The 12,238-nt window shown below is 32.5% G+C and overlaps 1 pseudogene; it reads left to right on the top strand.

Annotated features, from left to right (window-relative positions):
- Nucleotides 1–463: 463 nt before the first annotated feature.
- Nucleotides 464–7,536, top strand: LOC114743907 (heat shock 70 kDa protein 18-like; annotated as a pseudogene).
- The last annotated feature ends 4,702 nt before the right edge of the window (nt 7,537–12,238 follow it).

Genomic DNA, 12,238 nt, shown 5'->3' with positions numbered 1-12,238 from the left:
AAAAAGCCATGTCAACCACACACTCATTTTTTTTCTTTTTACTAAATTGTATTTACTTTATAGGAGCACGCAAGTTTTATAGGAGCAATTAATTAAGCCTAAATTTTGAGAATTGAAACTATATATTAGCAATAAACTTCACCGGATCTAGTTGGCAATCTTCGTTTGCCCCAAAGAAAAACAATAATAATCAAATATTCTAATTATCTTCTAATTATATATTTGATGACTTGATTTGATTGAAAATATGCTTCACAACCGTCATTTAATTATATGTATATTTAATGCCATAATCTCTTGATTTCTGCCGCTTTGATTGCCACTTCCCGTTTCCATTTAATGTCTGTTACTTTGTACTTGGAATAGATGACTAGCCTCTTACAACTTGCAACAAATGTCCAAGAAGCCTTTCTCCGATTTAGACTCAAAAGAGTCCTTTGATCAGACTTCAAAGAGGAAGAAGATGGGCGATACATCGCGGCAGAAGCTAGCCATCGGAATTGATCTTGGAACAACATACTCATGCGTTGCAGTATGGCAACATGAGCGAGCAGAGATTATAGTGAACGATCAAGGGAACAGAATAACACCGTCTTGTGTTGCCTTCACTGATACTCAAAGGATGATTGGTGATGCTGCCAAGAACCAGGCTGCACTTAACCCTACTAATACTTTCTTTGGTGGTTGTCTGTCTCTTTCTCTCTGTTTTCCCCCCCCCCCCCTTTTTTCCTGTTTCAATCAACTATGCCTCTGAATTGAACTTGGGTAAGAGAATATATGTAGTAGCCCAAAATGTGAGTTAAAAAAAAAAAAAAACTTCTCTGATAATGTTTTTTCATAAATTTTCAGAGTCCGATTGTTTTACCCCTTTTTTTCCTCATATTTTTTTACAATATCAAAGGCTATACGAATACGAGTCTTATGATTTTCAATTGAGGCCCTAGAAAATAAGAATGAGTTCTCGAATTAAAAAAAAAGTCTGCAACGGTATATATAGTTAGGATTGGTCGTCGTTTACTCCATTCATTCACTATTAAATTTAAATTCACCTCTAGTTCAACTATGTTTTATAATCTTCTTCTTTTTATTTGGAGGATGGATGTTGTACTGTATATTTCCTTTAACTCATTATTTATTTTCACTTACAAATCAATGATAATCCGCAGATGCAAAGAGGTTGATTGGTAGGAGATTTAGTGATTCCCATGTTCAGAATGATATGAATATCTGGCCTTTTAAGGTTATTGGTGGTGCCGATGACAAGCCCAGATTTGTTGTAAATTTTAAATCACAGGAAAAGCAATTTTTACCGGAAGAAATCTCATCCATGATACTAGCAAAGATGCGTGATATTGCGGAGTCATATCTCGGTTCAACCGTTGAGAATGCCGTTGTTACTGTACCTGCATATTTCAATGACGCTCAACGTCAAGCAACCAAAGGTGCAGGCACAATTGCTGGCCTTAATGTAATACGAATAATTAATGAGCCTACCGCTGCAGCAATTGCATATGGTCTTAACAAGCAAAATAACTACGACCAGGACAAGGACAGGAACATATTTGTCTTTGATCTTGGTGGTGGTACCTTTGATGTTTCTCTTGTCACAATTAACAAGGGCAACTTCAAAGTTAGAGCAGTTGATGGCGACACACACCTTGGAGGGGAGGACTTTGACAACAGAATGGTGAACTTCTTTGTAGAAGAGTTTGCGAGGAAACATAAGATGTACATTAGTGGGAGTCCAAAGGCCCTTAGGAGGTTGAGAACCACATGCGAGAAGGCAAAAAGAAACACTCTCATCAGTTTTTGAGACAACCATTGAAATTGATGCCTTATATGAGGGCATTGACTTTTCCTCAACAGTCACTCGTGTCAAGTTTGAGGAATTGAACAAAGACCTCTTTGCTAAGTGTTTGGGAATTGTGGAGAAGTGTCTTATGGATGCTAAGATGGACAAGAGCAGTGTTGATGAGGTTGTACTTGTTGGTGGATCTACAAGAATTCCTAAAGTCCAAGAACTATTACAGGAATTTTTCAATGGGAAGAATTTATGTAGGAGCGTAAACCCAGATGAAGCTGTAGCTTATGGTGCTGCTATTCAAGCTGCTATATTATCAAATGGTCAAGGCATTGAAAATTTAACTGGTATTGTCTTGAGGGGTGTAACTCTATTGTCCTTAGGGCTTAAGGTAAATGATGGTTTGATGAAAGTAGTAATCTCAAGGAACACTATAATCCCCACAACGAAGTCATTATATGGATTAACTACTTTCTGTGACAACCAAATAAATGCAGGTATTCAACTTTTTGAGGGTGAGAGAATAAGGGTTGAGGATAACAACCTTCTTGGTGAGTTTGTGCTGAATGTTCCCCCAGAACCAAAGGGTACTCCCAACATCAAACACTACAAAAAATTTGACTTTCAACGGTAACAAATGTCACTGTTGAAAGTCTAAAAGTCACGCTGAAATGTTTCAGCGACGACATTTTGTCACCACTAGATCGTTGCTGTAGCGGCCGTGGTTGAAACTTATCAACGGGGACATAAAAAAATCGTCGCTGAAAGTCTATTTTCAACGGTGACTAAAAAGTCGCCGCTGAAAGGTGATGAGCTTACTACCAACAAATGTCGCCACTGAAACATAAGAATCAGCGGCGACATTAGTCGCCGCTAATTATATTTTCAGTGGCATCAATGACGACGCCACTGATTACCTTTTTTTGTGATGACAGATGTCACCACTGAAGGTTTAATTATTTTTATAATATATTAATTATACAAAAAATTTTATTTATATTCCTGATAAATATTATCATAAGGTTTAATAAAAATAAAGTAATTAACTAACAAATATAATATATTAAATAATAAGATTTATAACCATCAAAGTGTTTTTATGTCTTTAACAAAAAAAATTGTTCAATTAAAAGATACATTATATAATGTAAAAGAAAAATTACGTAGAGGGACCAATACTAGGAATGCTAGAAGTAGGAGTATTTGCAAGAGCATTTAATTGCGTCTTTTGCATGAAAGCAAGGAACTGAGCTTGTATTCTCTGTTCCATCAATTGCTCCATCCTTCACAAATTTTCCCTTTGGTTTTGAATCTGCAAGCTCACCAAATTTTTCATCACAAGCCAAGGGAAGTGCCCATTCAGATACTGATATGGCACTTGGTTTTTTAATTGGTCTCTTGCTGCTAGCAAGTTCCAGCAAGAGAATTCCAAAGTCGTAGACGTCCAAACAAGCATATTCTAGCATGAGATCCATGACGATTCCCTTAATTTTGATACTCTTATGGGTTTCCCCAATCAACTTAGCAAATTCAAATCCTGAAATCCGAGCCTTAGAATCTGCATCCAGTAGCACATTGCTTGCTTTGATACCTCTATGGATTACTCATGGTGTTGCTTGGTGGTGAAGATATCTGAAAGAAAACAAACGGTCACAAAGGGGTTAGCTAAACATGATGTAAAACTTAATGTACTTATATATGTTGTTGTGTGATTCAATATCTATGATATTATCTGTGTTTTTCAGATGAAGGAAATCAAGGCTAAAAAGTACGCGATGCCCTCAGATAACCCAGTTGCGATGTTCATCCTTCTGTTCCAATCAAGAAGGCATTCTTCAGGGTGCTGTACATGAAGATGAGAGAAGAGGCTCCAATTTGGCATATAGTCAAATACAATTACCCTTTCTTGGCCCTCAGCACAATATCCTCTTAGGCCAACAATATTCTTGTGTTGTATTCTTGCCAATATTTCAACTTCAACAGAAAATTACTTGTTGCCCCAAACTTTCAATCTCTTAACTGCAATCTGTAGATGTACATGGATTTACAAAACAATGAACTATTTTAGGTTCACCTCCAAATCACGATAAGAAAATTTAATGTATATATTCATATGTGAAAGAGTACCTTTTACCATATGGCCACAATCTTGGCCCATACAAAAATTTCACCCTCAGAATTTCAATCAACGAAGATATATGAAAATTTGCAAAAGATGCTTCAACATCGAGCCACAAATGTTAACAGGCCTCTTCAACTCAGAGCAAGTTTTTTAATGCATTTACTACATGGATCTTCATAAGTTAAGGCAAAACAACAAGGTAATCTTATCATTGATCTAGATGAGAAGTAATCTTGACTCAATCTGAAGTGCATAATCGATATATATTGCAGCCAAGTAGCTTTTTTTAGTTCCAACTAACTTAGAAGGCTTCTTAACGTTATTTCAAACATGCACATAGTCCAGTGAGTTAGCTTACACACTAAGCCATCCGTAAACACAAGCAAAATCATGCAACAAAAACAAACAGAAGAGAAAGTTATCATCTCACTTGTGACCCATCCCGAAGCTGGCCCCAGTAGACCCTGCCAAATTATGCTTCTTCAAGCTTGTTACCACAGTTAAAGTTATTTGTTGCAGAGAGCAACTTTTTCAAAGAGAAGACCCTCCATATTCCTTCCCTTGTTCTTTTCTGCATGATGGAGAATCAAATATGAATTAACCTTGGAATTACAAACAGTAACATATGTGTTTAAATCTGAAAAATGTAATTTAGGACGCCCTTAGGCTTCAGATAAAACAAATATTAACAACTGTTCAGCAATTCTGTATTTTGCCTCCTAGCTTTACTCAGTAAATTAATGATCAATAGATTTTTCTTGCTCGTACCAGGGAGTCCAAACGCGGAAATCAAACCATCTCCAATTCTCATTTTGCACCTAAAACACAAGATAGTGCCTGAAAGCCACTTTTCACAAGTGTCTGACACAAATTCAAAAATGATTGAGTAAAAGACAGCAAACCATGAAATTTTCCAGAGTGGAAGCACCAAATGGTCTGCGCATAAGAGTCTCATCCTTCTGACTACACGTAGGCTTCCGTTTGCACAGTGTGAGATATAGTTACCAATAGCAGGGTTCTTTTTGTATTGTAGTTTTGAATCCAGTTAGAAAATATTTTCTTCTTTCAGTAAACAACACATACACACGACAGCCATTAAATCTAGAAGGGGATTTCAAAAAGAAAAAAAACACACAACAATCACAGCAAACCAGAGGAAAAAATAGATCTCAAAATGCAGAACAGGAAAGGGAAAAAAGTACAGCATCACAAGACTTCAAGCGAAGAAGAAGATCGGCGCACATACATGGATGACGGCAAGAAAGGAAGCTGGAAGTGATGGACTAAACACGAATTCGGGTGTGTTTGGATGAAACCAAACCGTGGTTTGAAAAAGTGATTCTGGAGAATAGATTCTGGGGAAAATAGATTCTGTGAAGAATAGATTTTGTAAAAAAGTGATTCTAAGAAGTGAGAGTGTTTGGATAGTTGTTATCAGAAGCACTTTTTATATATACAAATTACCAAAAAAAAGACATAAGTTAATATGATAATTACAGAAAAAATAGATTTTATGATATATTTTAATTTGAAGGAATAAAATTGTTAATAATATGTTTTTTACCAACATAATTAATAATACATAAGATAATATAATTAATAAATAATTAATGTGTATATATATTTATAAAATATAAGATTAAATATATTTATAAAAAAATATGTTTATAAAAAAAATAACAAGATACATATCATATAGGCCCTCACACTCTCCTTTTTTCTCCAAAAGCAAAAAAATTTTGCTTTTTCCAAAACCATGGTTTTGGTTTTTGGAGGGGGTGTTTGGGTAGATTATTCCCCAAACCATGGTTTGGGTGTCACCCAAACACACCCGAAGATGGACGCTGGAAGTCAGACGCTCAAAGCTTTGTATCTGCGCGGCGCTGGTGAGAGGGAAAAGTGAAATTTTCAGAACATGAGGCGAGTTAAACAAGTTGTTTTGGGTTTCAAAATAAGAAAGTTTACATTTAAAAACAATTCACTGATGTTACCAATAGCGCACGTGGGTTGACTGGCAATGGGGGGTGTTAACTTTTACCAGGTCTCCTGTTCGAACCAGCCAAATAACAAGTTGGTTATTCTTTAACCCTTTTTAAGCCACAATGAATGTGTGAAAAATAAGCATTTGTCAGATTCCAACACGGGACCTCTATATTAAAAGTTTAAAACAAACAGACATGGCCAGCCAAGCTAATGAATTTGATTGTAACTGTTCGGTCAACAGAAAATATATATAATATGAATCGTATATGTTTTATAAAATTTAATTAATCACATTTTAAATAAAAAATATAAATAATAATATTTAATTAACTATATACATGATTTTATTAATTATATCTCTCACACATATTTTAATTAATTATATTATCTCCTTTAATAATTTTATTTCGCAATCCTCTCATACATATGTTCATCATTAAATATTATTATGTCAATTAAGTATGCTCATACTAATTACAATAATCTCTCTCATATATTTAATTATGTCATCTCTTTCAATCATAATATCCTTCTCTCTCTCTCTCTCTCTCACACACACACACTCCATCTCTCTTCTAATTATATTTACATCTACCTCTTGCATACACTCTATCCTTCACTAATTTCCCCATCACTCAAACTTGCATACTTTCTCATGTATGCCTCCATCTCATTGCTCTTCCATGCACAATGTTTTTCTATTCCATCTCTCAAACATTTGGATATATATAATATGTGTTTTATACACATTCTAAACTTTCTTCATCTCTCTTTCTCTCTCAAATACCACATTATCTTTCTTTTAGTCTTTCTCTAACACAATAATACATAAAAAAAAATAATTATCAAAGTTATTTAATTACACAAATAAAAGATTATAATATAAACCTTTTATAAAAAATAAAAAACTGTAAAAAAATGTGAAAAAACTTTCAGCGGATGTAAAAAAAAACTAAAAGCTGCACCTACAGCGGCGACAATAACAAGTCGCCGCCGTTACTATCATTTTTGGCGACGATATTTTTGTCGCTGCTAAAAGGCCTGACTTTTGGCGGCAACATTGAAAGTCATATTTTCAACGACGACTTTTTTTGTCGCCGCTGAAAGTCGTCGCTGAAAGTCTAGTTTTTTGTAGTGAAAGTTTGCTTTTCCGTAGATGAGAATGACATCTTAAATGTCTCAGCTGAGGAAACCAGAACTGGGAATAAGAATGGGATAACAATAATTAATAGAGAAAGACTATCGAAGGAAGAAATTGAAAGGATGGTTCAAGAAGCTGAGCAATTCAAGGCTGATGATGAGAAGTACAAGAAGAAAGCTAAGGCAAAGAACGCTTTGGAAAAATATATATGCAAACTCCAGAATTTTCTAAGTGATCAGGAGATTGGCTCAAAGCTTTCACCCTTAGACAAGAAGAAGATTGGAGATGCCATTAAAAGGGCCTCGCAGTTGGTTTATGTGCAGCAGCTTGCAGAAGTTGATGAGTATGAGCATCAGAAGGGAGAGATCGAGAGTATCTTTTGTTCCTATCATATTGAAGATGATCCAAGATTGGGATGATAATGTGTGGATTCTTCACCTCGCTCTGGTGCGGCTTCAAGTAGTAGTCAACGAGAATGGAATTCCATAGTAAGAAAATTAGCAAATCTTCGCATATGGCATGCTACCATTTTAATTTTTGTGATGACCTTAATAATTTGGTTTGTGTTTTTGGCTCTTTTTTTTTTAATTTGTCGTCAGAATTATGGACTTAATTTGACTATGGTTAGCTAATTAATTTACATTTTGTGATTTTCTTATATGCATGTAGTTTATGACAATATCTCATTTAAACTGATATAAATACGTGTCCTCTTTTATCTTGAAAATTAGAAACACGGGAGAATCTATCAATAATACGATGTACATTTGTGTCAACCACATCAACTTATGTATGGCTGAAATGGAAATATGGTTGAATCTTTCTCAGCAGCAACTAGCAAGCAATTTTTCAACTTACTTTTTCTTGACTTGGCTGTAATTAATTCTCTTATGGGTTGACACAGGGCATGATAAGGAATTTCATTGGTGATACAAAACAACATAAAAATGATGTTGGAAAAAATAAATTATATACTAATTTGAAAATTGGTCTATCAAGATTTTTTTGATACAAGGTGTCTCAATATTTGTTAGTTGTTAATTTGCAAGTGAAATCTTTGCATTTGTTCCTTTGGGCCTCAAATCAAACCAGATTGTTATGATTGTGATAACAGAAATAAAATGTCGATAGTTATCAAATGATAAAAATAATGTCCTAATTGCACGTTCAGCAACACAACATCAGGCTTTACTTGGGTTGTCATCATATCTTCTATTATGCATAGAGCATAGCTTTTTCAAAATAAAACGTTAAAGGACATTTTAGCCTATGAACTTTTTTTTAAGGAGTACTTTTGATTATCTCAAACTATTGTTGACGATTAATTGCAAATTGATTTTGAGTTAAAATATAAAACTCAATTCATAAAGAGCATTGCCTTGTTGAACAAGATGAATACCTGCCTATTAATATTAAGCAACATAATGTGAGAAAGGCAGTCACTTGGTGATGCCAATACGTTGGCTTCTCTTTTTGAGCTATTGCTATCAATGGTTAATTAAGTTTTAGGACTAACCTTTGTCAAGTGATTTTCATAAATATATTTTTTTGGGAGAAGACAATGATAATATTAAATAAAGGAGAATTTCACATAGTACGATAAGTTAACTTGCAAATAAAATTCTAAAAGAAACAAAGGAAAAATGAATATGATAGGGTAAAAGTTTATTGGTAGTTTTACACTTTTACTTAAAAAAAAAAAAATCAATTGTCACCTTGCTAGAAACTATTTATCTATTCACAAGTGAGTGACCTTAAATCACAATTGACAATCTATAATTTACAATTAAACTTCTTATAACACTAGAAAAAACATGCGATTAGCGAGAAAATTTAGCAACGAAATTTTTATCTAACGACGGAATTTAGCAACAGAATTTTTATCTAGCAACGGATTAGCGACGAAATTGAAGTAGCAACGGAATTTGTTCTGTCGCTAATTCTTTTGTCACTTATTTGATTAGCGACGGAATTTCAATTCCATCACTAATTAGCCATAAAATTTTTCGGTTGCTAATTATCGATAAAAAATTTTCTTCACTAATTCAATTTTTGGTAAAAAAAAAAAAATTAAAATGTCATGTGGCGCCTCCACCAATTGTCACCTCATTGCTGGCGGCGACTGCCAACCACCTCGACGTGTCGCTACCTCGTGTCACTATCTCACATGCACGCATGCGGTTTTACCAGTTGAACTGCAATGAACCTGTTGACTTATTATACAAAATTATATATAATATTCTTTTATACAAACAATTATATACACATATATATTATTAACAAAAATAAACTATAGGATACTTTTAAACATAACTATTTTAATGAGAAAATAATTTTTAAATATTTGTTTTACTATTTATTTTATAATGTTTTATTTTTTAAAAAATATTTTTAATATAATTTTAATTTCCAATTACATGAATTTTGAATTTTAAATCATAAATAATTTTTTCATAAATATGTTTTTAAAATTTATTTTTTTAATTAACATTGATAAGATATATAATTTAGTTATATATGTATTATATTACATTATATTATATTATCTATATGTGTTTTATATATTTGATGAAAATCATTTATAATTAGTAAAAAAAATCTTGTTATTCAAAAAATAGCTACTATAATAAAATCTAATAAATTATTCTATTAACAAAAATTAAATGATTTAAATAGATTATGATAAACAATACTCTCCTACTTATATATGCATCCTATATAATTTATTTTCTTAAAATCCTTTGTATATACCATTTGTTTTTGCATTGAAAATTAAAATCAATCCATATCGTGGGTATTAATTATATCATTATTAAATTTCATTGTTTATTGATTGAAATTTAAAATTTACTTAAATATTCTACCCAAAAAAAATTTACTTCAATATTAGTTTGATTTATAATCATAAATTAAGGTGTTCATGTGAATTAATTTTTTTGGTTTTGAATTTTTATCATATATTACATCTTTCAATATATTGTATATATGATAAAATTATTTCTTTCTTATATTAGGTTGTATAAGAAAGTTATTAATATTCTTATTATATTTTTTTAATTATCATTAATAATCAAGAGGAATTGATTTCAATGAAATGAAAACAAGTTTTCCAAGAAATTGTCTTCTTATTCTTAGTATGTATCTAATGATGACTTGAATGATGATGATACCTTTATTAACACCAATTTTATAAATAAATCAATTTATTTTACAATTAAAAATATATTTAAATCATTATATTCTTAATTATATTATTATATAAATTGTTCTAAGATTATAATCCAAAATAATGAAATTTAAAATTAGTAACAGATTAGCAATAGAGCTGCATCAGAATAGAATTAGTGATGGAATTAGTGATGGAATTAGTGATAAAAACTTCCGTGACAAACAATTTAGCGACAGGATTAGCAACAGAAATTTCTGACAGAAAAAATTCCGTCACTAATTCTATTGCTAAATATCTACTGACGGATTTTTTGATAAATTAGCAATGTACAAAAATTCCGTCACTAATAGTGATAAAAAAAATCCGTCGCTAAATCTTGTGATGAAATTTTCGTCCGTAATCGATAAAAAATTAGCAACAAAATAATTTTTTGGCTCTAATTTTGTCACTAATAAGCTTTTTTTTTTTGTAGTGCAATTCATAATGAAAATGAATAAATTAATGAGACTATTTATCCATTTTCAATTAATAAAGTAACTGGCTTTTTTTATTATAAATAAAGATTATGGTTTGTCTATGGCATTTTTTAGGAAAAATTAGGAAAAAGACCTATTAGTAACAATATTTATTAAAAAAATACCTTTAAGACTGTAATTACTTAGAAGGAACAAATGTTAAAATATAAATTTAAAAATATTCATTTGTCCTTAACAAAATCTTCTATATTCTCACTTACCAATATTATAATTTAATTTGTTCAAATTAATTGGTTAAAGGTCTTTTTTTTTCCCGAAAGTTGTCACAAAAAAGTACTGGATATTAGGTAGTTTTTTTCAGAGCAATGCTGGTCAAAAAAAAAGAAAAGTTTTTTTCAGAGCAATGTTGTCCGGAAGTGTAAAAATTATAGCAACATCACCCTAAATTTAACTGACGCAAACGGTCAACTAACATATGACTAGTTATGCTGAGTTGTCTCTACACGTAGGATCAAAAAGCCACATCAAGCGCCGCATCATCATCATCATCCTCACTCAAATGAAGCAAAAGAAACATCTCCCTCTCCGTAATCATCAACGTCCATGAATGCATGAATGATTGGGGAAAAAAACTCCAACGCCAAATCAACAATAAACGAAAACGGAGGCAAGAATCAATCTGAAAAGAACAATTTTCCCCCCTTAATCATTGGGTCCATAAACAATTTACTAAAAAACAAATGAAAAATTAACGATCTAAAAAACCAATCTGGAAAAAGCACATCACTCACCCTTCAATCAGGTACAGTAAATATAGAACAAAGACTCGAAGAAAAAAAAAGATGGAGTAGGAAAAAAAGTATTCAAAATAGACAAATCAAAGAATAAAATAAATCTGGAATTATCCGCAGGACTTATGCTACCTAGAAGACCAAAGTAATGGGAGAAGCAAAATAAATAAAAAAAAGAAGCCCCAATCTATCGAACATGCCATGAAGATGAGTCTGGAAATCCTCTTTGTTTAGGCGGATTACTTTGCAAAGAAGACAAAGTGATGGGAGAACCAAAAAATTAAAATAAGATAAAGCCCAATCTCAGCCTCTAGTGAGAGATTTTAGCAATAGGAGTTGCTCCATTGCCCTTCAAGTTCATCCCGAATCATTAAGTTGAATGCCAACCTGGATTTTAACCGTGGGGGAAATAAAAAAGAAATAGATCTATAGTAAAGTCAGTAATGGGGGAGGCAAAAAATAAACAGATCGAAGAAGATGAAGAAAAAATTGCAAACCTGAAGCTCTAAAGATCAACAACTATTCAGATCAAAGAACCTCACACTACTGAAAATCAAAGAAGCTAGCACCAAAATAGGAGAAGCAAAAACAAAACTCATGCTTGACATCGTGAATGAAAAGACTGGAGCCTTCGCGTCGCTTTCTTGTGTACGGCGGAGTCACCGAGAAAGGAAATGTAAGAGTAGGGAAGGAAAGCACAAGAACAAGAATAAAAAGCTGGAACCTCAAAGGAAGTCGAGTTTAAATGAAAGGAA

Source organism: Neltuma alba, unplaced genomic scaffold (genome assembly GCF_004799145.2).
Source record: "Neltuma alba isolate B1F8T4 unplaced genomic scaffold, ASM479914v2 tig00004174_pilon, whole genome shotgun sequence".
Lineage (NCBI taxonomy): Eukaryota > Viridiplantae > Streptophyta > Magnoliopsida > Fabales > Fabaceae > Neltuma > Neltuma alba.
The sequence above is the reverse complement of the archived record's forward strand: the minus strand, read 5'-3'. Positions and strand labels throughout refer to the sequence as shown.